Source organism: Oncorhynchus tshawytscha, linkage group LG08 (genome assembly GCF_018296145.1).
Source record: "Oncorhynchus tshawytscha isolate Ot180627B linkage group LG08, Otsh_v2.0, whole genome shotgun sequence".
Classification (NCBI taxonomy): domain Eukaryota; kingdom Metazoa; phylum Chordata; class Actinopteri; order Salmoniformes; family Salmonidae; genus Oncorhynchus; species Oncorhynchus tshawytscha.
Window position 1 is genome coordinate 66331101 of NC_056436.1, and position 27699 is coordinate 66358799.

Consider the following 27699-nt stretch of genomic DNA (forward strand, 5'->3'; position numbering starts at 1 on the left):
CTCTCCTCCATACAGCCCAGTACACAGTCCCTACCTCTCTTCCATACAGCCTAGTACACAGTCCCTACCTCTCTCCTCCATATAGCCCAGTGCACAGTCCCTACCTCTCTCCTCCATACAGCCCAGTGCACAGTCCCTACCTCTCTCCTCCATACAGCCCAGTACACAGTCCCTACCTCTCTCCTCCATACAGCCTAGTACACAGTCCCTACCTCTCTCCTCCATACAGCCCAGTGCACAGTCCCTACCTCTCTCCTCCATACAGCCCAGTACACAGTCCCTACCTCTCTCCTCCATACAGCCCAGTACACAGTCCCTACCTCTCTCCTCCATACAGCCAGTACACAGTCCCTACCTCTCTCCTCCATACAGCCCAGCACAGTCCCTACCAGTCCCTACCTCTCTCCTCCATACAGCCCAGTACACAGTCCCTACCTGTCTCCTCCATACAGCCTAGTACACAGTCCCTACCTCTCTCCTCCATATAGCCCAGTACACAGTCCCTACCTCTCTCCTCCATACAGCCCAGTACACAGTCCCTACCTCTCTCCTCCATACAGCCCAGTATACAGTCCCTACCTCTCTCCTCCATACAGCCAGTACACAGTCCCTACCTCTCTCCTCCATACAGCCCAGTACACAGTCCCTACCTCTCTCCTCCATACAGCCCAGTATACGGTCCCTACCTCTCTCCTCCATACAGCCCAGTACACGGTCCCTACCTCTCTCCTCCATACAGCCCAGTACACAGTCCCTACCTCTCTCCTCCATACAGCCTAGTACACAGTCCCTACCTCTCTCCTCCATATAGGCCAGTACACAGTCCCTACCTCTCTCCTCCATACAGCCCAGTACACAGTCCCTACCTCTCTCCTCCATATAGCCCAGTACACAGTCCCTAGCCTACACAGTCCCTCTCCTCCATATAGCCTAGTATACAGTCCCTACCTCTCTCCTCCATACAGCCCAGTACACAGTCCCTACCTCTCTCCTCCATATAGCCCAGTACACAGTCCCTACCTCTCTCCTCCATATAGTCTAGTATACAGTCCCTACCTCTCTCCTCCATACAGCCCAGTATACAGTCCCTACCTCTCTCCTCCATATAGCCTAGTATACAGTCCCTACCTCTCTCCTCCATATAGTCTAGTACACAGTCCCTACCTCTCTCCTCCATACAGCCTAGTATACAGTCCCTACCTCTCTCCTCCATACAGCCCAGTACACAGTCCCTACCTCTCTCCTCCATATAGCCCAGTATACAGTCCCTACCTCTCTCCTCCATATAGCCCTAGTATACAGTCCCTACCTCTCTCCTCCATACAGCCCAGTATACAGTCCCTACCTCTCTCCTCCATATAGCCCTAGTACACAGTCCCTACCTCTCTCCTCCATACAGCCTAGTATACAGTCCCTACCTCTCTCCTCCATACAGCCTAGTATACAGTCCCTACCTCTCTCCTCCATATAGCCCAGTATACAGTCCCTACCTCTCTCCTCCATATAGCCCTAGTACACAGTCCCTACCTCAGTCCCTCCTCCATACAGCCCAGTATACAGTCCCTACCTCTCTCCTCCATATAGCCTAGTATACAGTCCCTACCTCTCTCCTCCATATAGCCTAGTATACAGTCCCTACCTCTCTCCTCCATACAGCCCAGTACACAGTCCCTACCTCTCTCCTCCATACAGCCCAGTATACAGTCCCTACCTCTCTCCTCCATATAGCCTAGTATACAGTCCCTACCTCTCTCCTCCATATAGCCCTAGTATACAGTCCCTACCTCTCTCCTCCATACAGCCCAGTATACAGTCCCTACCTCTCTCCTCCATACAGCCCAGTACACAGTCCCTACCTCTCTCCTCCATACAGCCCAGTACACAGTCCCTACCTCTCTCCTCCATATAGTCTAGTATACAGTCCCTACCTCTCTCCTCCATATAGCCCTAGTATACAGTCCCTACCTCTCTCCTCCATACAGCCTAGTATACAGTCCCTACCTCTCTCCTCCATACAGCCCAGTATACAGTCCCTACCTCTCTCCTCCATATACAGTCCCTACCTCTCTCCTCCTAGTACACAGTCCCTACCTCTCTCCTCCATACAGCCCAGTACACAGTCCCTACCTCTCTCCTCCATACAGCCTAGTACACAGTCCCTACCTCTCTCCTCCATACAGCCTAGTACACAGTCCCTACCTCTCTCCTCCACAGTCCCTACCTCTCTCCTCCATACAGCCCAGTACACAGTCCCTACCTCTCTCCTCCATACAGCCTAGTGCACAGTCCCTACCTCTCTCCTCCATACAGCCCAGTACACAGTCCCTACCTCTCTCCTCCATACAGCCAGTGCACAGTCCCTACCTCTCTCCTCCATACAGCCCAGTATACAGTCCCTACCTCTCTCCTCCATACAGCCCAGTGCACAGTCCCTACCTCTCTCCTCCATACAGCCCAGTACACAGTCCCTACCTCTCTCCTCCATACAGCCTAGTGCACAGTCCCTACCTCTCTCCTCCATACAGCCCAGTACACAGTCCCTACCTCTCTCCTCCATACAGCCTAGTACACAGTCCCTACCTCTCTCCTCCATACAGCCCAGTACACAGTCCCTACCTCTCTCCTCCATACAACCCAGTACACAGTCCCTACCTCTCTCCTCCATACAGCCCAGTACACAGTCCCTACCTCTCTCCTCCATACAGCCCTAGTACACAGTCCCTACCCTCTCCTCCATACAGCCCAGTACACAGTCCCTACCTCTCTCCTCCATACAGCCCAGTACACAGTCCCTACCTCTCTCCTCCATACAGCCTAGTACACAGTCCCTACCTTTCTCTCCTCCATATAGCCCAGTGCACAGTCCCTACCTCTCTCCTCCATACAGCCCAGTATACAGTCCCTACCTCTCTCCTCCATACAGCCTAGTACACAGTCCCTACCTCTCTCCTCCATACAGCCCAGTACACAGTCCCTACCTCTCTCCTCCATACAGCCCAGTACACAGTCCCTACCTCTCTCCTCCATACAGCCTAGTACACAGTCCCTACCTCTCTCCTCCATATAGCCCAGTGCACAGTCCCTACCTCTCTCCTCCATACAGCCCAGTGCACAGTCCCTACCTCTCTCCTCCATACAGCCCAGTACACAGTCCCTACCTCTCTCTTCCATATAGCCCTAGTACACAGTCCCTACCTCTCTCCTCCATATAGCCCAGTGCACAGTCCCTACCTCTCTCCTCCATACAGCCCAGTACACAGTCCCTACCTCTCTCCTCCATACAGCCCAGTATACAGTCCCTACCTCTCTCCTCCATACAGCCTCCATACAGCCCAGTCCCTACCTCTCTCCTCCATATAGCCCAGTACACAGTCCCTACCTCTCTCCTCCATACAGCCCAGTACACAGTCCCTACCTCTCTCCTCCATACAGCCAGTACACAGTCCCTACCTCTCTCCTCCATATAGCCCAGTACACAGTCCCTACCTCTCTCCTCCATATAGCCCAGTACACAGTCCCTACCTCTCTCCTCCATACAGCCCAGTATATACAGTCCCTACCTCTCTCCTCCATACAGCCTAGTACACAGTCCCTACCTCTCTCCTCCATACAGCCCAGTGCACGGTCCCTACTTCTCTCCTCCATACAGCCCAGTACACAGTCCCTACCTCTCTCCTCCATATAGCCTAGTACACAGTCCCTACCTCTCTCCTCCATACAGCCCAGTACACAGTCCCTACCTCTCTCCTCCATACAGCCTAGTACACAGTCCCTACCTCTCTCCTCCATATAGCCTAGTACACAGTCCCTACCTCTCTCCTCCATACAGCCCAGTACACAGTCCCTACCTCTCTCCTCCATATAGCCCAGTACACAGTCCCTACCTCTCTCCTCCATATAGTCTAGTATACAGTCCCTACCTCTCTCCTCCATACAGCCCAGTACACAGTCCCTACCTCTCTCCTCCATATAGCCCAGTACACAGTCCCTACCTCTCTCCTCCATATAGTCTAGTATACAGTCCCTACCTCTCTCCTCCATACAGCCCAGTATACAGTCCCTACCTCTCTCCTCCATATAGTCTAGTATACAGTCCCTACCTCTCTCCTCCATATAGTCTAGTACACAGTCCCTACCTCTCCCTCCTCCATACAGCCCAGTACACAGTCCCTACCTCTCTCCTCCATACAGCCTAGTACACAGTCCCTACCTCTCTCCTCCATATAGTCTAGTATACAGTCCCTACCTCTCTCCTCCATACAGCCCAGTACACAGTCCCTACCTCTCTCCTCCATATAGCCCAGTACACAGTCCCTACCTCTCTCCTCCATATAGCCTAGTACACAGTCCCTACCTCTCTCCTCCATACAGCCCAGTACACAGTCCCTACCTCTCTCCTCCATATAGCCCAGTACACAGTCCCTACCTCTCTCCTCCATATAGCCCTAGTATACAGTCCCTACCTCTCTCCTCCATACAGCCCAGTATACAGTCCCTACCTCTCTCCTCCATATAGTCTAGTATACAGTCCCTACCTCTCTCCTCCATATAGTCTAGTACACAGTCCCTACCTCTCTCCTCCATACAGCCTAGTATACAGTCCCTACCTCTCTCCTCCATACAGCCCAGTACACAGTCCCTACCTCTCTCCTCCATATAGTCTAGTATACAGTCCCTACCTCTCTCCTCCATATAGTCTAGTATACAGTCCCTACCTCTCTCCTCCATACAGCCCAGTATACAGTCCCTACCTCTCTCCTCCATATAGTCTAGTATACAGTCCCTACCTCTCTCCTCCATATAGTCTAGTATACAGTCCCTACCTCTCTCCTCCATATAGTCTAGTATACAGTCCCTACCTCTCTCCTCCATATAGTCTAGTATACAGTCCCTACCTCTCTCCTCCATATAGTCTAGTATACAGTCCCTACCTCTCTCCTCCATATAGCCTAGTATACAGTCCCTACCTCTCTCCTCCATATAGTCTAGTATACAGTCCCTACCTCTCTCCTCCATATAGTCTAGTACACAGTCCCTACCTCTCTCCTCCATATAGCCCAGTACACAGTCCCTACCTCTCTCCTCCATACAGTCTAGTATACAGTCCCTACCTCTCTCCTCCATATAGTCTAGTATACAGTCCCTACCTCTCTCCTCCATATAGCCCAGTACACAGTCCCTACCTCTCTCCTCCATATAGTCTAGTATACAGTCCCTACCTCTCTCCTCCATATAGTCTAGTATACAGTCCCTACCTCTCTCCTCCATATAGTCTAGTATACAGTCCCTACCTCTCTCCTCCATATAGCCTAGTATACAGTCCCTACCTCTCTCCTCCATATAGTCTAGTACACAGTCCCTACCTCTCTCCTCCATACAGCCCAGTACACAGTCCCTACCTCTCTCCTCCATATAGCCCAGTACACAGTCCCTACCTCTCTCCTCCGTACAGCCCAGTATACAGTCCCTACCTCTCCTCCATATAGTCTAGTATACAGTCCCTACCTCTCTCCTCCATATAGTCTAGTATACAGTCCCTACCTCTCTCCTCCATACAGCCTAGTATACAGTCCCTACCTCTCTCCTCCATACAGCCTAGTACACAGTCCCTACCTCTCTCCTCCATACAGCCCAGTATACAGTCCCTACCTCTCTCCTCCATATAGCCCAGTATACAGTCCCTACCTCTCTCCTCCATATAGTCTAGTATACAGTCCCTACCTCTCTCCTCCATATAGCCCAGTACACAGTCCCTACCTCTCTCCTCCATATAGCCTAGTACACAGTCCCTACCTCTCTCCTCCATATAGCCTAGTATACAGTCCCTACCTCTCTCCTCCATATAGCCCAGTATACAGTCCCTACCTCTCTCCTCCATATAGCCCAGTACACAGTCCCTACCTCTCTCCTCCATATAGCCCAGTACACAGTCCCTACCTCTCCTCCTCCATATAGCCCAGTACACAGTCCCTACCTCTCTCCTCCATATAGCCCAGTACACAGTCCCTACCTCTCTCCTCCATACAGCCCAGTGCACAGTCCCTACCTCTCTCCTCCATACAGCCCAGTGCACAGTCCCTACCTCTCTCCTCCATACAGCCTAGTACACAGTCCCTACCTCTCTCCTCCATACAGCCCAGTATACAGTCCCTACCTCTCTCCTCCATACAGCCCAGTCCCTACCTCTCTCCTCCATACAGCCCAGTATACAGTCCCTACCTCTCTCCTCCATACAGCCCAGTACACAGTCCCTACCTCTCTCCTCCATACAGCCCAGTATACAGTCCCTACCTCTCTCCTCCATACAGCCCAGTACACAGTCCCTACCTCTCTCCTCCATACAGCCCAGTGCACAGTCCCTACCTCTCTCCTCCATACAGCCTAGTATACAGTCCCTACCTCTCTCCTCCATACAGCCCAGTATACAGTCCCTACCTCTCTCCTCCATACAGCCCAGTATACAGTCCCTACCTCTCTCCTCCATACAGCCCAGTATACAGTCCCTACCTCTCTCCTCCATACAGCCCAGTACACAGTCCCTACCTCTCTCCTCCATACAGCCTAGTATACAGTCCCTACCTCTCTCCTCCATACAGCCCAGTATACAGTCCCTACCTCTCTCCTCCATACAGCCCAGTACACAGTCCCTACCTCTCTCCTCCATATAGCCCAGTATACAGTCCCTACCTCTCTCCTCCATATAGCCCAGTATACAGTCCCTACCTCTCTCCTCCATATAGCCCAGTATACAGTCCCTACCTCTCTCCTCCATACAGCCCAGTACACAGTCCCTACCTCTCTCCTCCATATAGCCCAGTATACAGTCCCTACCTCTCTCCTCCATACAGCCCATTGTGTCACCAGAGACACACACATTAGCCTATTTACATGCTGAGTAGCACTCTGTGAATTCCTGTGTTTCTTTTTAATGAAGCCACTTGCTGTTGGGGATCAGGGTTTATATATAGTCTTTCATTATCCCCTGTCTCAGATCCCAGTACCTTCTCAAGTGTCTATCGTAAGACTGATGGCACAAGTGTTGGCCTGTTCCAGACAGGAGGGTGTGTGGAGGGGCTTAGTGTGTGTGTGTGTGGGTGTGTGCGTGTGTATGTGCGTGCGTGTGTCCGTGCTTGTGTCCAAGTGTGAAGGGCTTGGCATGTAAACCTGGTCTTGCTGCTGATCAGGCCCGGAGATACAGAGTAATGAAGAGGGGGATTGTCACCCCTGTGAGTAGACTGATGGAGGCATGAAGAGACAGACAGAAGGAGGTGTGATGGAATGGATTCCTCTGATCCAACAGAGTTACAGAGGTCACGACCTCTGACAGGTGTGAGGGATGGTTCTTATTGGCTGACTGACCATGTGGCATCTGTTGGAACAGGTGAGGACAGGAGAGAGAGGGAAGAGTTACACTCCCACTCACGGGTTAGTGCTGGGTGGCAAGTCATGCTTCAACACCTCACCTCTTCTGCTCCTCGTGTGTGTGTGTGTGTGTGTGTGTGTGTGTGTGTGTGTGTGTGTGTGTGTGTGTGTGTGTGTGTGTGTGTGTGTGTGTGTGTGTGTGTGTACATGTGATTGTAATAGTCTGTGTGATACCTCTCGTTACACAAACTCTCATGACACTAACTGTTGTCCACTAACTTCAATAACATCAGATATCTTCCTGTGAAGGTTAAAACACCTCCACCTCGATTGCCACATTGGCAACATATCACTCGCCAATCTAATTGGCTGCGTGTTTTCTCAGCCCCACATTAGGCATTTAGACTTACACGTAACTGCCAAAATAAAGGAACCAGTGTCCAAATAGGGCGTTGGGCACCACAAACCAGAACAGCTTCAATGTGCCTTGGCATAGATTCTACAAGTGTCTGGACTCTATTGGAGGGATGCAACAGCGTTCTTCCACCAGAAATCCCATCATTTGGTGTTTTGTTGATGGTGGTGGAACACGTTGTCTCAGGCGCCACTCCAGAATGTGTGTGTTCTATTGGGTTGAGATCTGGTGACTGAGACGGCCATGGCATATGGTTTACATAGTTTTCATGCTCATCAAACCATTCAGTCACCTCTTGTGCCCTGTGGATGGAGGCATTGTCAACCTATGGGGGCATAGCCATGGTAGCCAAAATAATGTCCAAACAGTTACCTGTATGTTAATGAAAGGTTCTCCTGCCAAAGTCAAATCAGAGGTACAAGTCAAACATAATGATGATAACCTGATGGTGAGTCCTGACATTGGCCCTGTCCCTACCATAGAAATATAATCTAGATTAGAGTTCTATGGTCACTACACTGCTCGAAGCCTATAGGTCTGGATGAAAACCTCGGCAATACATACAGACAATCTTTTCTTTCAAGTTATCTAAGACATGTTTGTCCTGATAGAGGGGAATGAGATGATTGGCTACAGACTGAATTCCTACAGTCTTGACCTCTAACCTCTGGATTACCCGTTGCAATATTTATGTTTTTCCCAGGTTGTTTTCAATGCTTGGCACGCCATCCTGCATTTCTCTAGAATTACTACAGTAGTAAAAGTTAAAGAAAGATACCCAGACCTCACTATGTTAACATAGACACGCACGCACACACACACACACACACACATACACATACACACAAACACACACACATACACATACACACACACACACACACAACCACGCACGCACGCACACACAATCACGCACGCGCACACACACGCGCACGCACGCACACAACCACACACACAACCACACACACACACACACACACACACACAGCAATGTGTGGTATGTCCATATGTCCATCATCCAGGTGAGGATGGGATATGGACAGAGCGTGACTGTGGAGATACACACAGCATGCACCACCACCCAGGTGACACTGAGATGTGGTGTAGAGGTGGAGTGGTGTAGAGTAGGAGTGGTGTACAGGTGAAGTGGTGGAGTGGTGTAGAGGTGGAGTGGAGATACAGAGGTGGAGCATGCACCACCACCCAGGTGGAGATGTGGTGTAGAGGTGGAGTGGTGTAGAGGTGAGGAGTGGTGTACAGGGAGTGGGTGGAGTGGTGTAGAGGAGTGGTGTAGAGGTGGAGTGGTGTAGGAGTGGTGTACCAGAGGAGGTGGAGTGGTGTAGAGGAGGAGTGGTGTAGAGGAGAGGAGGAGTGGTGTAGAGGAGGAGGTGGAGTGGTGTGTAGAGGAGGAGGAGGGGGTAGTAGAGGAGGTGTGGTGTAGAGGAGGAGTGGTGTGGAGTGGTGTAGTAGAGGAGTGGTGGGAGGAGGAGTGGTGTAGAGGAGGAGGTGTGGAGGAGTGGTGGTGTAGAGGAGTGGTAGGGTGGTGGTGTAGAGGAGGTGGAGTGGTGAGGAGGTGGTGTGGTGTAGAGGAGGTAGAGGAGGTGGTGTACAGGAGGAGTGGTGTAGAGGAGGTGTAGAGGAGGGAGTGGTTAGAGGAGGAGTGGTGTAGGTGTGGTGTAGAGGAGGTGGAGTGGTGTACAGGAGGAGCGGTGTAGAGGAGGTGTGGTTTAGAGGAGGTGGTGTGGTTTAGAGGAGGTGGTGTGGTGTAGAGGAGGTGGAGTGGTGTAGTAGAGGAGTGGTGTAGAGGATGTGGTGTAGAGGAGGAGTGGTGTAGAGGAGGTGTGGTGTAGAGGAGGAGTGGTGTAGAGGGAGTGGTGTAGAGGAGGAGTGGGTACAGGAGGAGTGGTGTAGAGGAGGTGTGGGAGGGTGGTGTGGTAGAGGAGGTGGTGTGGTGTAGAGGAGGAGGTGTAGAGAGTGGTGTAGAGGAGTGGTGTGGATGTGGTGTAGAGGAGGAGTGGTGTAGAGGAGGGTGTGGTTTAGAGGAGGTGGTGTGGTTTAGAGGAGGTGGAGTGGTGTAGAGGAGGGTGTAGTGGTGTAGAGGAGTGGTAGAGGAGAGGTGGTGTAGAGGAGGGTGGTGTAGGAGGAGGAGTGGTGTAGAGGAGGAGGTGTGGTGTAGAGGAGGAGTGGTGTAGGAGGAGGGTGGTAGAGGTGGGAGGAGGAGTGGTGTAGAGGAGGAGGAGGAGTGGTGTGTAGAGGAGGTGGGTGGTGTAGAGGAGGAGTGGTGTACAGGAGGAGTGGTGTAGGAGGAGGAGTGGTGTAGAGGAGGAGTGGTGTGGTGTAGAGGAGGAGTGGTGTAGAGGAGGAGTGGTGTGGTGTGGAGGAGGAGTGGTGTAGAGGAAGGAGTGGTGTAGAGGAGGCGTGGTGTAGAGGAGGAGTGGTGTAGAGAGGAGGAGGGTGGTGTAGAGGAGGAGTGAGTGTACTGGAGGAGCGGTGTAGAGGAGGAGAAGAGTGGTGGTGTACAGGAGGCGTGGTGTAGAGGAGGAGTGGTGTACAGGAGGAGGAGGTGTGGTGTAGAGGAGGTGTGGTTTAGAGGAGGTGTGGTGTAGAGGAGGAGTGGTGTAGAGGAGGTGTGGTTTAGAGGAGGTGTGGTTTAGGAGGAGGTGTGGTGTAGAGAGGTGGTGAAGAGTGGTGTGGTGTAGAGGAGGTGTGGTTTAGAGGAGGTGTGGTGTAGAGGAAGAGTGGTTTAGAGGAGGTGTGGTTTAGAGGAGGTGTGGTTTAGAGGAGGAGTGGTGTACAGGAGGAGTGGTGTAGAGGAGGAGTGGTGTAGAGGAGGAGTGGTGTATTGTGGCCTTGGTACAGAGTAGATGATGGATGTGTAGGTGCTTCAGGAAGCTCTGTTCCCTTCCGCAGTGACCCTGCCGTGATGCTGTGTGCCCTTCCTTGATGACCTGTGTGTGTGTGGTGTGTGTGTGTGTGTGTGTGTGTGTGTGTGTGTGTGTGTGTGTGTGTGTGTGTGTGTGTGTGTGTGAGGAATATCCTAGTGAGGGGTGATCATCCTTGGGTATAAGGTCTCCTCTTCAGACATAGTGACGTCTAGCCACTAGCTGTGGGAACGCTAATACATTTTCCATGAGTGTCTGTGGAAATATACTCCCAATATATGGGAGCATGTTTCATTTAAAAGGCATGTAACCTTTACACTCTGTTTAAACACTGAACTGCTTCTAGTTTTATTTACATTCTTATTCCTTTCTGTCTATATTTGGCCATTTTCGATGAGCTGTTTAATTAAGAAGTCATCTGTTTAAGATGACTAGGGATTGGGAGGAAGATTAGTTAGAAATAGGCAGTTCATGTTTATATCTTTCGTATGCCACTCATCTCTCTACTTCCTGACATGTCATCAAGCTGTCCTCGAGCCATCTCTATGGTAGTTAAGGAGTATGTGTTTATGCCTGCGTGAACGAGGTGCCGTGATCATGTTGTCCAAGAAGGACCTCTGTCATTAATCCTTGTGTTAACATGTTCACACTTTACACTTCGTGCTGTATAAAAAGACATACAGTAAACAAACTGATTGATGAGAAGTGCAGTGTGAAAACAAATGGCGATGGTTAGATCCCATGTCCGAATTATATGCATGGAATTTGACGATTACCTGTGGAACTAAGAAGGACTGTCATTACCTTGTTTAACATTTAAGAACACTGAGGATTACACTGAGGATACCTGTAAACCTGATTGTGGAACTGAACACTGCTTCCAGAACACTGAGGATTACCTGTGGAACTGAACGTTGTTTACAACACTGAGGATTACCTGTGGAACTGAACATAGAACACTGAGGATTACTTGTGGAACTAGAACACTGAGGATTATTACATTGCTTAGAACACTGAGGAACTGAACGTTGTTTACAACACTGAGGATTACCTGTGGAACTGAACATTGCTTAGAACACTGAGGATTACCTGTGGAATTGAACATTTCTAAGAACACTGAGGATTACCTGTGGAACTGAACGTTGTTTAGAACACTGAGGATTACCTGTGGAATTGAACGTTCCTAAGAACACTGAGGATTACCTGTGGAACTGAACATTGTTTAGAACACTGAGGATTACCTGTGGAACTGAACATTCCTAAGAACACTGAGGATTACCTGTGGAACTGAACATTGCTTAGAACACTGAGGATTACCTGTGGAACTGAACATTGCTTAGAACACTGAGGATTACCTGTGGAACTGAACATTGCTTAGAACACTGAGGATTACCTGTGGAACTGAACATTGCTTAGAACACTGAGGATTACCTGTGGAACTGAACATTGCTTAGAACACTGAGGATTACCTGTGGAACTGAACGTTCCTAAGAACACTGAGGATTACCTGTGGAACTGAACATTCCTAAGAACACTGAGGATTACCTGTGGAACTGAACATTCCTAAGAACACTGAGGATTACCTGTGGAACTGAACATTCCTAAGAACACTGAGGATTACCTGTGGAACTGAACATTGCTTAGAACACTGAGGATTACCTGTGGAACTGAACATTCCTAAGAACACTGAGGATTACCTGTGGAACTGAACATTGCTTAGAACACTGAGGATTACCTGTGGAACTGAACATTGCTTAGAACACTGAGGACAACCTGTGGAACTGAACGTTCCTTAGAACACTGAGGACAACCTGTGCAACTGAACATTGCTTAGAACACTGAGGATTACCTGTGGAATGTTCCATAAAATTACATATGAAATATTGAACGGTCCTTTAGAAGTGTCAGGACTACACGTGGAACACTAAATGTTCTAATGGATCAGTAAGACCAGGGTGGAATTTCCTGGCCTGCTGTTGTCTCTGTGATGTGATGCTGAATGCCTGGTGTCATATTCTCTGTCTGTGTATGTGTGTGTTTGTGCGTGTCTAGTTAGCATTCTCCACGGCCCTCTGCCCCCTGGGTGTGTAACGTTAGCCAGTCTGATGCCTCCATGGCATGTACAAGCTGGGCATTATTGTAGAGCAGGCCCCCTCACCCCCTGTCAGCCCCCACACCCCCTGTCAGCCCCCACACCCCCTGTCAGCCCCCTCACCCCTGTCAGCCCCCACACCGTCATCCCCCTCACCCCCCCGTCAGCCCCCTCACCCCCGTCAGCCCCCTCACCCCTGTCAGCCCCCTCACCCCGTCATCCCCCTCACCCGCTGTCAGCCCCCTCACCCCTGTCAGCCACCTCATCCCGTCAGCCCCCTCACCCCCTGTCAGCCACCTCATCCCGTCAGCCCCCTCACCCCCTGTCAGCCACCTCATCCCGTCAGCCCCCTCACCCCCTGTCAGCCACCTCATCCCGTCAGCCCCCTCACCCCCCGTCAGCCCCCTCACCCCCTTCACCCCCTGTCAGCCCCCTCACCCCGTCATCCCCCTCACCCGCTGTCAGCCCCCTCAGCCCCTGTCAGCCCCTCACCCCTGTCAGCCCCCTCACCCCTGTCAGCCCCCTCATCCCGTCAGCCCCCTCACCCCCGTCAGCCCCCCCCCTCAGCCCCCTCACCCCCGTCAGCCCCCCCTCACACCTGTCATCCCCCTCACCCCCTGTCAGCCACCTCATCCCGTCATCCCCCCCTCAGCCCCCCCCCCGTCATCCCCTCAGCCCCTGTCATCCCCCTCACCCCCTGTCATCCCCCTCACCCCCTGTCATCCTCCTCACCCCCTGTCATCCCCGGGGCCTGCTCTACATGTCCCCCTCACCCCTGGTAGCATTTTACATGCCATGTTATACCAAGATGAGACATTGGAGACTTAGTGGCATTATAAAGCTGTATTAACTTAATGCCACCCCAAAGCCATTTCGTCATTGTTTGTCTGTGTGAGTACTGTGGGGTATCATACTGCTGACTGCACAGTTGATAATGAACATCAGCTTCCCTACGGTGGCCATAATTAACCAGTTAAATGATAGAACACAAGCCAACGCTGTGTGTGGCCATGCATGGCCTGGCCTGCTCTCTCTCCCTCTCTCACCCTCATACCGCACTGTTCTAAATGGTATAAATGCTTTCTGTCCCCTCAGGGAGGCTTGTCTTACCACTGTCCCATCAAGGCTTTCTGTAAGAGGTTTCAGGCCTCTTCTAGAATATTCCAACACAATCACTTTTAGAAATGGAATGTGAAATGTGGGATGGAGGTGGTGAGTCAGCCAATTGGGATAAAGACAGAAGAGAGACTGTGATATAGTGTGTGTGTGTGTGTGTGTGTGTGTGTGTGTGTGTTTGTGTGTGTCCTTAAACAAACCCTAGATCTGACGACACCAGATACCAGATAAGTGATCATATATGGAAGATCTGAAGAAACCAGATAAGTGAGCAGGCACCCCTGTGGGGCCCCTGTGTTGAGGATCAGCGTAGTGGAGGCGTTGTTTCCTACCTACCTCGTCAGGAAGTCCAGTGTAAAAGATAAGCTATCTCGAAATTAAAACTATCAAATTGTATGTATATTTGTCCAACACTTCTCAACAGGTTACTTACTAAAGTAGTGTAAACATTGATGTTACCAAATTCTACGCAATCGATCAGCTAACTGTAATGTACTTGAACAACTAAGCGTATAGCTAGGGCTAAACTAGCACTTAGCATGAGGCTAGCTAGAGAACTTTCTAATCATTAATTAATGCAATAATATAAATCATTAAAACATTATCTACAAGGATTGAATAGTGCAACATATATCTATATACATCTGAGCCTTCGTTTTATAAAATAAAGTCATCCGGTGCTTAAACATTTATATATACAGTATATAACTTTGAAAAGTCTGCAAAGCCATTTTGTTAGGTTCAGCTCCATGTTAAATCCTTTTCATCTAGTCTGGATTCATTACTTATAATGGGGAGACTCAGCATTTTCTAGCTATTGAAAAATCAAATAAAAAAATGCACTTTAACATCACACAAACAATGTGTGATGTCACGATCATAAGTGTAAAGGCCACCAACCAACAGATCTGCTCGCTCCACCTAGTGGTACCAATAGCTTTCTATGCATTTCAATTCATGCAGAAACCTGGAGGACTCCAATAATGAAATCAAAGTAAGAAAGGTTATGGCTCACGAATATAAAACAAATATACACAAAACTGAGACCATACATGTTGTGTGCGTCACATATTCATATGCTATCTGGTGGGCACAACGAAGGCTGGTCTCCAGCGAAAATACAACAAAGGCGGGTCTGCCAGAAAAACCAGCTAGACCACGCTGGTCGATCAGCTTGAATAGCTAGACCCTGAATAGCTAGACCCAGAATCGCGTGCCTCGTTGCCATGCCTTGGTGACACATTTACAGCTGACTGATTTACACATTGACATAGTGGTATGGTATTATAAGCTTTAAAATGTCAAATGAAACATTATTTAATTAAGGGCTAGGCCCCTTTTTTCTCAATTTCCTGCCTGAATGACGTGCCCAAAGTAAACTGCCTGTTGCTCAGGCCCTGAAACCAGGATATGCATATAATTGGTACCATTGGAAAGAAAATACTTTGAAGTTTCTAGAAATGTTAAAATAATGTAAGAAAATATAACACAATAGATATGGTAGGAGAAAATCCAAAGAAAAAACAACCAGATTTTTTTGGAGAGAGAGACCATCCTCTTATAATGGCAAGTATGAAATCATCTCGAAAACTAGCTCTCTGGATGCAAATCCTATAGCTTCTACAGGGTGTCAGCAGTATATGTTCAAGGTTTCAGGCTTGTAACTTCAAAAACTAATAAGAAATAACAGTTTTAGTAGAAGGACACAGTCTTGGAAATGTGTGTTTGTGCACGCCATGAAGACAGGATGCACTTCTTTCCGTAAGAAACATTATAGTTTGATTACATTTTAATGTATCTGAGGAGCAAATACAAACGTATTTTGACTTGTTGAAACAAAGTTTAGGGGTAGATTTTCGGATTCCTTTCTTTGCAAGTTCAACGAGTGGATTACTCAAATCGATGGCGCCAACTAAACAGACTTTTTGGGCTATAAAGAAGGATTTTATCTAACAAAATGACACTACATGTTACAGCTTAGATCCTTTGGATGACAAATCAGAGGAAGATTTTCAAAAAGTAAGTGAATATTTAATCTCTATGTGTGAATTTATGAAACCTGTGCCGGTGGAAAAATATTTTGATGTGGGGCGCCGTCCTCAAACAATCTCATGGCATGTTTTCACTGTAATGGCTACTGTAAATCAGACAGTGCCGTTAGATTAACAAGAATTTAAGCATTCAGCCCATATAAGACACTTATATGTACCTACATGTTTAATATCCATAATATGAATGATTATTTATTTGAATTGCGCACCCTCCAGTTTCACCAGAAGTTGTCCCCCTAGCAGGACGCCTAGCCCTAAATGAATACTAGAACTGCTGGGCCTCAACAGACACTCTTCAAGCTAACGAGCAGTCATTCTGACTGCAACATTCTAATAGTGTCATTCATTTCATACATGCTATAGCAAAAATAATCATTTGATTGTGTTTATGAAGGGATTTGGTAACATTAGAATACATAGTTTATTTTATTTGAACACAATAGCATTCTCATCAGTTTATGTTACTGTAGGCTATATGACACAAACCACTAAAAACAACAAAATTCAACTGTTCAGTCAATTGTATTTGTGGAGTGGCTTTGTTACAACTGTGAAATAGAAAGCATATGTGGAACACAGTAACAGCTTCAAAATAAAAAAAATACCTCAACCACCAAGACGCACGGTCAAGACACGGTCAAGACACGGTCAAGACACGGTCAAGACACGGTAAAAACACGGTCAAGACACGGTCAAGACACGGTAAAGACACGGTCCAATGATGAAAGCATCAGTAGCCTAAACATCATTATAAGCACCAAGTGGCCTTGATAAATAGCGAAACTAAAGCAATAATGACATTATAGTGAATGTGGCGAAGAGACAGCAGTCAAAAATAGTAAGATATTGTTAGCTCATGCTTGCGTGCATCTTCACACAATGGCTTCAGTTGGATTTAATTTAGCTGTTACTCCTTTTCCTAACAGATTTGTTTTCTTTGCAAGCAAATTGTTTGCCTATGAAAGTGGCAAAATTGTCAATGGTGACATTTCTCCCCTTGCCGACATAAAGTAGGCCAGAGTAGACTGATTTGATTGGGTGGATTGATATAGGATTACATACCATTTAAGAGTATAATTAGAATATATCAATACAATAGTTCCCCTCTCTCATCAACTCCATCTTTCTCCCCTTTCTCCCCCTGTTCTCCCCATCATACTTCATTTATTTGATCTGTTTGTTGTACAGTATCTGTGAATTTTATTTCAGTATAGTTTAGGTTCAGTTTCGAGGCAATTATCGGGGTGATTATCAGCAAGGCACGTTCAACTGTTGGCAGAAGAAACGGATCAGGCCCTACTGTTGGGAGAAGGGGGAGCAACGGGGGAAAACCATTATTTTTAAATTATAACTTCAGTTCTGTTAGTGTTATTAAGATTCTAACAAGACAGTGTGTTTTATAGACTTACTTGGGAAAAGTCAAGGATGGAGGTATTTAGGAAAAGTCAAGGATGGAGGTATTTAGGAAAAGTCAAGGATGGAGGGGGGCATGACTTAAAAATGGCAGAGTAATAAACAAAACAAATGAATGAGCAGTGAAAATGACTGCTTTAGCGGTTCTAGTGTTAAAGTGTATATTAAAACTCTGTGTCTATAAAATCCCTCTCTTCAGGCGCTCAGGGCAGATTAACCCTATGTGGTCTGGACACTGGAGTGGTGCAGTACAATACTCTAATAATGTATCTGTAGTGTGTGTTTGTGTGTTTGTCTTTGGCACGTTAGTAATTTCAGGGGGATGGAAGAGGACTGTGAATTCATGTATAATACACTGTGTGTCTGTGCCGCTGCTAGATTGGCCTTGTGTACAGTCTGTGTGTTTATCAGATGTTTGTGTGTAAACACTCCTACACTACAGATGTGAATCAAAGGAGAAATATGTACTTCACTCTGTTTTAATAGCTCATTTATTAATACACAGATTGGATATGAAAGTCGTTTGGCACAGTTGATCTTCCCACGTCTCGAGCCAGAGTGTAATGGACGTCATCAATGTTAATGTTTAGTAAATGGGTTTATTTCTCCTCTATTTTGATTTCTAAAGCACTGATCTAGCTAATGAAACGACTTCCCATAAAGATGTTCTGTCTTTCACTATGTCTTAATGTGATTCACATTGTATCGGGGGGTAAGTTAACTCACCCCATCTACCACCACATTGGTGGTTGAATGAACTTTTAGAATTCTGACTGTTCTGTACCAGGAATGGAAACATCACTCCTACACTGCCCACAGTGGAGTGAACCCAGCACAACGCCAGTTTCCTGCCCCTAATTGATTCAACCATACTTAGAATGGAAACTGTGACCCGCTCACACATTTAACAAGTAGTTTATTTAACACAATACCAACAGACATTTTGGTCTAGATTCCCGTTTGAACTCAGATAGTCTCCTCTTTCAGTCTGTCTGCTCAGTGGAATGTCTGAAGACAGGACTATGGTAGTAGTGATCTGTCTAAGGCATGCTGTCTGAAGTGGGTCTCCTCTCCTTGTTCGGGCGGCGTTCGGCGGTCGACGTCACCGGCCTTCTAGCCATCGCCACTCCATTTTTCATTGTTCCATTTGTTTTGTCTTGTTCCCCGCACAGCTGGTTTACATTCCCTAATCACATTGTGTATATATATTCCTCTGTCCCCCCCCCCCATGTCCTTGTGTGGAATTGTTTTGTGTTACGTGTTTTATGTGACGCGCCAGGCTGGTTTTCCATGTTCCGTGTTTATTTCACGGAGTATGTTTACTTGGTCAACTATAGGTTTTGTGACTGTTTTTGCACTTTGCACTTTTGCCATTTTTGCTGGAGGTTTTGATGCAGTTGCGTCCGCCTGCTGTTTTCTGCTGCCTAAATAAAGTATGCACCTGTTCACAACTCTCTGCTCTCCTGCACCTGACTTCACCACAAGTACGCACACCCGTGACAGGGTCATCCTCGCACGCATCTTTGTCTTTCTGCCCCTGTGCCCCACCCTTACCTCATCTCCCCCCCTTGTCCCCTTACCCCAATCAATCAAATTCACAAAGTGCCTATACAGAAACCCAGCCTAAAAGGAGTAAATTTCAGTTAGTTTTCATAGCCGAGCATTCAGTGGTCGAGACAGCAGGTGAGAGAGAGAGAGAGAGTGAGAGAGAGAGAGAGAGAGAGAGAATTTAAATACTTTATTTGAATCCACAAATCACAATACATAAAGAAGGATTCAAACATTTCAAATGCCACACACACACACTGTGCCCTGCTCCCTGGGTTAGATGTGAGTTCGCTTTACTAAGAAGATGAGAAATGGCAGCCATCTGTCCTCCCCCAAGTGTGTGTGTGTGTGTGTGCTTGCGTGCATGCGTGCGTGCAGATGGCAGGGGTTGGATTCCCGCAGAACAATATAGTAGCTCCTTTTTTAAATGAGGGAAACACTAACTGTGGTCTGACATGGAAGACAGGTGATGAATAGAAACATTATGTGGTTCCTGTGTACTCAGATTATCAATTTAATACTGCAGCTCCACAATCAATCTTCCTTTATGGACCATCTTTCTGTCTGTAAGGAAAATAACTAAATGAATAATGGCTGTCTATTAATCTAATGATCACAGTCACCTGGTCCTCTTCCATTGCCCTGCTCTTTGCTGGATGTAGTGTGCACTTACATGCATCGCACATGTGTGTTGTGTGTGTATGTGTTTGTGAGAGAGTGTGTGTGCATGTGACTTGAGTCATAACTGGGATATGATGCTAAGGTAATATAACAGCGCTGACCTCTGAGTCTGGTCCCTGAGTGACTGTTCTGTACCAGGAATGGAAACATCACTCCCCCACTGCCTTCAGTAGAGTGAGCCCAACACAACGCCAGTTTCCTGCCCCCTAATTGATTCAACCATACCTAGAACGGAAACTGTGACCCGCCCACACATTAGCAAGGATGTCCATGTTGGCTTCTTGGTATTGACCCAAGTGAAGTACTGTACATCTTTACCTGTAAGTGGAACAAAGAAACACACATTCATCCATTCAATATCACTACATCTCTCTTCTCTTTGAGTAGACACACTATTCCAGATGTCGAGGTTTTGTAGATCAGACGAGAGTGTGAGAAAGATGATCCACCAATGTTACTGATGGAGAAATGGATTTGTTTTACATAATAGTATCAGCAGAGGTTGGCCTGAATGTATGCCAGGTATTTACTAGGTTCTAGCTGCTTCATGCTGGTCTGGTAGACAGCTGTGGTGCACTGGAGACATCTCGATCGTAACTCTTTTCTCCTGCACTTACTGTATCCACACACACACACACACACACACACACACACACACACACACACACTCCATACATAAACTAAATACTTCATGCTCTGCATTATGGTCAACATTTTCTCCATACACTATACCTGTGACATGGACCTCTGACTTGGAAATTCACTTTCTGCTTTATTGGGGAATAAAAAAAGTGAATCAAAATAGTCTCCTTCACAGTATTCTACTACCCCCCCCCCAAACTTGGGACTCACAGGTCACTCAGTGATAGATCAGTGATAGATTAGTCATGAGTGGTGGCTTTGATCTATTCTTCTTCACTCCATCTTCATTTAGCCCATGCTGGGGAGGGTTGCCTGAGCTGGCTGCTGATAAGGAACCCTGGGGGGGGCTATAGTGGTCAGGGGTCATGTCAGAGGTCAGGTGTGAGGAACATGAAGAGAGCCTAGGTCACAGCACAGATGGTGCTAGGTGGGATAATAGGAGAAGATGTCTGGTCTGGTCTGGTCCAGGCCTTTGCATGGGAACTAGGGCTGACCCCATTTAGTCAACTGGTCGATTGTTTGGTCGGTAGGCTGTTGGTCGACCAAGATTTTTTGTTTGTTGTTTTGCAGAGCGTACAACCTAGGCTACACTTGAGAAAAAAGTTTGTTTATTTCATTCCATTTACAAGTTTTCAATTTATTCGTTGTTTTTTGTTTGGAGAGCTCATCTTATGTAAGGACACGCACCTGATGACACATGAAGTAGGCCTAGGCTACCTGGCCTGCTTGTAAATGTTGGTCTGTAAATGTTCCCATTTGGGGATCTGATACCATTTCTGATGAGTGAAACCACTCACCACTACTGTGGAGCTTCTCAAAGTCATTTTTTCTTCACCTCAAACAGCAAGTAAACCAAGTCTATTTTCCCATCCATTGAGAATGACAATAGTTCATCTCTCCCCAGCTCTCTCCCTTTCGACATCCACTCAGCATGAAAGGGGGAAAAATGCTCTGATCCAGTGGAAACATCATATACCTGATTACGTATTATCCCAAATAGCTGTGTCTGTCTGTCCGGAGCTCACTGGTCTGGGAAACTCTGAGGGCCCCGAATATTTTGTGCAAGTTTACGGCAGGACCAAGTTAATAGTTGATACAATGTTTCAAGTTTCTTGCAGATAGGCCATGTGTAGCCAATGTGATTTATAGGATATCTTCATCAGGATATTTTCAACCTGTGGGCTTGTTACGGTTTTCTTCCGTCGAAGGAGAGGAGGACCAAAATGCAGCGTGGTAATTTTGATACATGTTTAATAAACGAATAAACACAAACAATACAAAACAAGACAAGTAACGCGAAAACCTAAACAGCCTATTTGGTGCAAACAAACACAGAGACAGGAACAATCACCCACGAAACACTCAAAGAATATGGCTGCCTAAATATGGTTCCCAATCAGAGACAACGATAAACACCTGCCTCTGATTGAGAACCACTCCAGACAGCCATAGACTTTTCTAGATAACCCCACTATACCACAATCCCAATACCTACAAAACCCCAAGACAAAACACACCACATAATAAACCCATGTCACACCCTGGCCTGACAAAAATAATAAAGAAAACACAGAATACTAAGACCAGGGCTGCAATGTTTTTGTTTGTTGGCTTTATGTAGGCTATTTTTACATATTGGCAATGGCCATTGGCAATGGCAATAAAAGTTACTTTTAGATTCAGATAGAATTTTGATTAACCTCATGACATTGATTTTGAGATATGAAGACTTTATTGTAAATGAAATTAAATGTTCCATGTAAATGTGCATATGAAAACCTTGGCACGCAGATCAGTGGAGAAGGTTGCCGACCGCAGCAGGAGGAGGCTGGCTTCCTCTTTAGTAATTTGTTTGTGTCTTAATGTTTAATCACAGTGCTTAAAGCATCAGACAAGCTCAGTAGCCTACATATAGTTGATTTTATGCAAACGTAAGGTGTGTCTATAATTATTTATTCACATTGATTTAACAGACAACTCTTGGCCGATCAAGATTTGCTTTAGTCGGAGACAGACCTAATGGGAACAAAGAGGATGAATACTTCTACTAAAACTCTTCAGTTAAAAGTGGTTATGCTAAAATTGTCACGGGCGTCGTTAGGAGTGGACCAAGGTGCAGCGTGGTGGGCGTGCATATTCCTTTTTATTAGAATGTCGCCAACAAAAACCGACCGTGACGCTTAACAGGGCTATGATGCCTCTAACAAAGTTAACGACCCACCCTGAAAGGGGGGGGGGGGGAAGGGCTACCTAAGTATGATTCCCAATCAGAGACAACGATAGACAGCTGTCCCTGATTGAGAACCATACCCGGCCAAAACATAGAAATAAAGAAACATAGAAAACAAAACATAGAATTGCCACCCAAATCACACCCTGACCAAACCAAAATAGAGACATAAAAAGGCTCTCTCAGGTCAGGGCGTTGAAAACTGTGTTGCCATGGTAATTAAGGAGATTTGGCATGCTGGTCATTCATCTCTCACGATGTTAGGGAGAGAAAAAGTCACCACTGGATTGACAAAGGTGTATGTTTAGTGACTTGTATATTTAGAATGAAATGAACACTAACATAGTGATTAGATTGGATTTTATTTAGTGTAATATGCATTTCTGACATATAGTGTAGGTTTACAGTAATGTGGAGCTGTATTATGGTGTGGGTTTACAGTAATGTGGAACTGTATTATGGTGTAGGTTTACAGTAATGTGGAGCTGTATTATGGTGTGGGTTTACAGTAATGTGGAACTGTATTATGGTGTGGGTTTACAGTAATGTGGAGCTGTATTATGGTGTAGGTTTACAGTAATGTGGAGCTGTATTATGGTGTAGGTTTACAGTAATGTGGAGCTGTATTATGGTGTGGGTTTACAGAAATGTGGAGCTGTATTATGGTGTAAGTTTACAGTAATGTGGAGCTGTATTATGGTGTAGGTTTACAGTAATGTGGAACTGTATTATGGTGTGGGTTTACAGTAATGTGGAGCTGTATTATGGTGTAGGTTTACAGTAATGTGGAGCTGTATTTTGGTGTAGGTTTACAGTAATGTGGAGCTGTATTATGGTGTAGGTTTACAGTAATGTGGAGCTGTATTTTGGTGTAGGTTTACAGTAATGTGGAACTGTATTCTGGTGTAATCTTACAGTAATTTGGAGCTGTGTTATGGTGTAGGTTTACAGTCATGTGGAGCTGTGTTATGGTGTAGGTTTACAGTAAATTGGAGCTGTGTTATGGTGTAGATTTACAGTAATGTGGAACTGTGTTATGGTGTAGGCTTACAGTAATGTGAAGCTGTGTTATGGTGTAGACTTACAATAATGTGGAGTTGATTAAGAGTTGGGAAGGGTGGCAGGTGTGATTGATTAGTGTGTGTGTGTGTGTGTATGCATGCACATTTGTGCATATTTGTATTTGTACAGGGGCATAGGGCAAACTGTGAGCATGGTTCGTGGCTGACCTTTATATTTAGGTCCTGTGGCCCCTGGGGGTCAAATCGTGAAATTAGTCCCTGATGTCTCAATGGGGGCTCTGGTTAACAGTCTACTGTTGCTCTGCTGGTGTGAACTGGAATAATGAACATAGTGAAAGCATTATATTATATTATCAGCTTGATAACAGAGTTAAACTCTGGAAGTAAGGGGAAACAAGGCAAAAAGACTGCGTTTGTTAGACGGTATTTAGTCTGTGTGTCTGTGTCTCTGTCCGTGTGTGTGTGTGTGTGTGTGTGTGTGTGTGTGTGTGTGTGTGTGTGTGTGTGTGTGTGTCTGTGTGTCTGTGTCTGTCCGTGTGTGTGTGTGTGTGTTCTGTGTGTGTGTTCTGTGTGTGTGTGTGTGTTCTGTGTGTGTGCCTGTGTGTGTGTGTGTTCTGTGTGTGTGTGTGTCCGTTGTGTGTCTGTGTGTGTGTGTGTGTGTGTGTGTGTGTGTGTGTGTATGTTTGTGTGTTTCTGTGCATCTGTATGTGTGTATCTGTGTGTGTGCACGTGTCTTTACTTTGTGTGCGTGTTTCTCTCTGCGTGTGTCTTTGTGTGTGTTATAGTCCTAATTACTTCCTGTCCCAGTTCCTCGTATCCAGACGGGCATTTCCTGTATGGCAGGAAATGCTGCAAGGCATTAGAGATAAGGCTGATTTGCATAAAAAATGGTCGTGCGCAGAGAGAGGGTTATAGAGGGATAACTGGAGACAGGAACAGAGAGAGTAGAGTCAGAGACACTTCTTGCTCTAGAGGATGGATGCCTTAGGCCTGTGACTGTTGTGGAGATACCGAGTTGTTTATCTTCATCAGAATCCTTTCATTCATTTGATGTCCCAAGTAGAGTTCACATGGACGGAGCACTACTAGTCACTGAGCATGCAGTCTCCAAATCTGCTGATTCATAGCAGTAAGTGAAGGTGAACTTGCCTCTCAGGGTCTTGTGTCTCTATCATCAGACACAGTTAACTATTATACTACTACATTACTTTGAAATGGTAACTGCCTTTCCGAACATAAAGACTAAATAAAAACGTTGAAACATCAAGCAAAAAGGAGGATTAGACTAAGTTAGCATTTTGATTCAGTTAGCTGGTAAGTGGTTGTCTATGGTTTCTATCATTTTGACCATGACGAGCTGTTGTCACCCTGTGCTACCCCAACAATCACAGGCAATGAAACCAACCTATTATTAGCATAGGTTCTCTTTCCACAGCCTGGTAATGTTTAAAGGAAGACTTAGCCTGTTTATGGTAATGTTCAGTGTGGTTATTGTGTCAAACAAGACATGTTTTAGTGACTGTGGAGATGTCTATGTGTGGTAGGAACGCAGAGCTAGTGCTTTGTCTAAGTGAGGACATACCTGGACTGGAATTTGTGTGTGTACATGTCTGTGTCACTTAAAAAACATGTATTAACCTAATTGTCATGTAGATTAACTTGACCTAATAGTGGGAGTGTTTTCTAATGATTATAAGTGATTGTTTAGCTAACTTTGTCTGTCTGTTAAACTTTCTACATCTCCTCATTCCAACTGTGGTCTGATGCTCCAGCAACTATCCGCTAGATGTGCGTGGGTGTAGAGTGATGCTGGAGCAGCTATCCTCTAGATGCACGTGGGTGTAGAGTGATGCTGGAGCAGCTGTCCGCTAGATGTGCGTGGGTGTAGAGTGATGCTGGAGCAGCTATCCTCTAGATGCACGTGGGTGTAGAGTGATCCTGGAGCAGCTGTCCGCTAGATGTGCGTGGGTGTAGAATGATGCTGGAACAACTATCCTCTAGATGTGTGTGGGTGTAGGATGATGCTGGAGCAGCTATCCTCTAGATGAACGTGGGTGTAGAGTGATGCTGGAGCAGCTGTCCGCTAGATGTGCGTGGATGTAGAGTGATGCTGGAGCAGCTGTCCGCTAGATGCACGTGGGTGTAGAGTGATGCTGGAGCAGCTATCCTCTAGATGCACGTGAGTGTAGAATGATATTGGAGCAGCTATCCACTAGATGTGCGTGGGTGTAGAATGATGCTGGAGCAGCTAGCCACTAGATTTGCATGGGTGTGGAGCGCTATAGGCTAAAAATAGTTTAATTGGTGGACTTTCTTTTATACGATGCACATTTTTATGACCTGCTAGTAAATAAATAAAAAAGGTTGGATGTGTCTGACTACTCATTCATTATTCAACAGCAGTCGACAAGGTTGTTCTGGCTCTGAGGCCTATAATGTGCTAATGTTGTGTCAAATGGACAATGCACCAATCCTCTCCAACCTGGCATGGTATAGTTTGATACAGAATCTTTTCTTAATTTATAGAGTAATCAACACTGATCAGGCCCGGTCCTTGCCGATATGCTGCCCTAAGCGAAACCCCCCAAAATGTACCTCCTCTTATCCCCGCAAAGTAGAATAGTAGTATAGGCTATACAATGTCGGTTGTTAATCCCTGTCATTTGGTTACTTTAATTTATTTTAATTTAATTAATGTAGGCTATTAATTACAGTCATTTACCTTTCTCATTCTCGGAGTAGAAATGTTGTTTGAAGAGTTCTCAACCTGCTACACTTGTGAGAAACAAGTTTTGGTTAATTTCATACCATCATTTAAGCACCCCGTAGTGCCGGATGACGTGTGTCTGAAAGGGCCGTATGAAGACCGGGCAAGAGATGACAGGACTTAGAAAAACGATCCACAACGACCAGGATCGTGGTGGTACCCTGTGAAGGTGGAAGATCGGTTATAAAATCCACCGACAGGTGCGACCACGGCCGTTGTGGAACGGGTAATGGTTGTAACTTACCTCTGGGCAGGTGTCTAGGAGCCTTGCACTGGGCGCACACTGAGCAGGAAGAAACATAAACCCTTACGTCTCTTTCTAAAGTCGGCCACCAGTACTTCCCACCAAGACAGCGCACCATCCGACCGATCCCAGGATGACCAGAGGAGGGTGACGTGTGAGCCCAATAGATCAGCCGATCGTGGACAGCAGACGGAACGTACAGACGCCCAGCTGGACACTGAGGGGGAGCGGGCTCTGCACGTGACGCCCGTTCAATGTCCGCGTCCAGTTCCCACACTACCGGCACCACCAAGAGGCTGGGAGTATGGGAGTGGGATCCATGGACCGCTCCTCTGTGTCATACAGCTGGGACAGTGCGTCTGCCTTGACGTTCTGGGAGTCTGGTCTGTAAGAGAGGGTAAACACAAAACGGGTGAAAAACATGGCCCACCTTGCCTGACGAGGGTTCAGTCTCCTCGCTGCCCGGATGTACTCCAGATTGCGGTGGTCAGTCCAGATGAGAAAGGGGTGTTAAGTCCCCTCAAGCCAATGTCTCCACACCTACAAAAGTTTTAACGACAGCCAACAGCTCCCGATCCCCACATCATAGTTTTGCTCTGCCGGGCTGAGCTTCTTAGAGAAGAAAGCACAGGGGCGGAGTTTCGGTGGCGTACCCGAGCACTGAGAGAGCACAGCTCCTATCCCAGCCTCGGAGGCGTCCACCTTCACTATGAAGACCAAAGAGGGATCCGGATGCGCCAACACAGGAGCCGAGGTAAACAGCCTTCAAGTGCCTAAAATACCACTGACCACTGCAAGCGCACCAGGCCCCCTTCAGAAGTTAGGTAATGGGAGCAGCCACCTGACCAAAACCCCGAATAAACCTCTGGTAGTAGTTGGCAAACCCTAAGAATCACTGCACTTCCTTCACAGTGGTGGGAGTCGGCCAATTACGCACGGCTGCAATGCGGTTACTCTCTATCTTCACTCCTGACTTGGAAATGCGATGCCCTAGGAAGGAGACGGACTGTTGAAGGAACAAGCATTTCTCAGCCTTGACATACAGGTCATGCTCCAGCAGGCGACCAAGCAACTTGCGCACCAGGGACAAATGCTCGGCGTATGTAGCGGAGAATGTCATCAATATACACTACTACACCCTGCCCGTGCAGATCCCTGAAAATCTCATCTACAAAGCATTGGAAGACTGATGGAGCATTCATCAACCCGTACTGCATGACGAGGTACTCATAAT

At 46.9% G+C, this 27699-nt stretch overlaps 1 protein-coding gene across 10 annotated transcripts in view; it reads left to right on the plus strand.

The window, feature by feature from the left end:
* The window catches only part of col23a1a (collagen type XXIII alpha 1 chain a), a 275945-nt gene that overhangs the window by 26585 nt on the left and 221661 nt on the right, over positions 1–27699 (plus strand). The window lies entirely within an intron of this gene.